Genomic DNA, 1,598 nt, shown 5'->3' with positions numbered 1-1,598 from the left:
AGCAAGCAAGCCTCCTGTTAGCTTCAAGCTGCCTGGCTGCCGGCCGCCATCTTGGTTGGCAGTTAATTTGCATATCGCCCTGATTAGCCAATGGGAAGGGTAGCGGAGGTAAGGCTAATTACCATGTTTCTCTATTATTAGATAGGATAGACTAGAGGCCTGATGCACAAAATTCGTGCATGGGTAGGGTCAGTAGGCCTGGCCAGCAATCAGGGCTGAATCTGTATGGCAACTGGCGGGGCAATTGGGGGGCCCCCACTGGCAACTGCCTTGGCTGGCCTGGGGCCTGCTGGCTGGGGGAAGCTCCTGCATTGAGTGTCTGTCCCTGGTGGTCAGTGTGCATCATAGCAACCGGTCATTCCACTGTTCATTCGGCCATTTGGTCAATTTGCATATTAGGCTTTTATTATATAGGATTAATGCCTTGTACTCTGCCAACACTGTGTTAACACTTCACATACATGACAATTCTATTAGGGAGAGACTGTCATTAGACACATTTTGTAGATGAGAGAAGAGATTCCGAGAGGTGACAGAATATGCTGAAAATCATGGGAATCTAAAGGCTGGATTTGGGCCCTGGCCACTGTACCTCAGTTCTTTGGAGTGTTGTCCCATGTACCGAAGGGTTGCAGGTTCAATTTTTGGTCAGAGCACATACCCAGGTTTAAGGTTTGATCCCTGTCAGGGCACATACAGGAGGCAACTGCCTGAGGTTTCTCTCTCACATAAATCTCTCTTTCTCTCTCCCCTTTTCCTTCCACTTCCTCTAAAATCAATAAAACATAATCTTGGGTGAGGATTTTGAAAAAAGAATCTTGTGCAAAGGGTGGAGTTGGCAGTCAACATACACCATGCATATTCTTTAATTGACAGAAGTCTTTAATCAACTCCTGCAGATTTGTTTGTTTTGTCCACATGTTTTACCATTTTTTAACAAGATGCTAAAAACTAATAATTGAGAGATTTCAATGAAAATTCTAGAGTTTGATTTTTCCCCTCTTTACATGAGGCATGCACTTTTCCAAGGTGCCAGAGTTCCTACCTCTCCCCACTGTTTCACACCCAGCCTCATCATGGGTTTATGTGACTAGGCTGGCTCCTTAAAGCACTTGAGGTGTTGGGCAGGATATTCCATGAATATCTTGCAACAGCAAGTGATCCTGGTAGTAGGCTGAGAGTTTTCCAAACCTGAGAAATTTGTGGATACCTTTTACATGACAAAAAATAGTGTCATGAACCTCTGAAATATGTCAAAAACCTCTGAGATTTTGCAGAGCCCTATTCAAGAATCATTAAGTTAAAATGTAATTATTGTGACCTGTGAATATTTTTAACTATAAGTTATCATTGCTTATACAAAAAAAGAGATCTCAACTGGTAACTTTTTATTGCCATTGAAATAAAAACAAAATTAAAAACTTAAATAGCATGATGCTTTCAAGGTTCATCTAGTTGTAGCATGTATCAGTACATCACTTCTTTTTATGGCCAAATAATATTCTATTGCATGGCTATATTACATGTTGTTTATCCATTCATCTGTGGTTGCCGTGGGCTGGGGAAGGAAAGAGTGGGGAGTGACTGCTTACAGTTAC

Source organism: Myotis brandtii, unplaced genomic scaffold, assembly GCF_000412655.1.
Source record: "Myotis brandtii unplaced genomic scaffold, ASM41265v1 scaffold652, whole genome shotgun sequence".
Classification (NCBI taxonomy): Eukaryota; Metazoa; Chordata; class Mammalia; order Chiroptera; family Vespertilionidae; genus Myotis; species Myotis brandtii.
The sequence above is the reverse complement of the archived record's forward strand: the minus strand, read 5'-3'. Positions refer to the sequence as shown.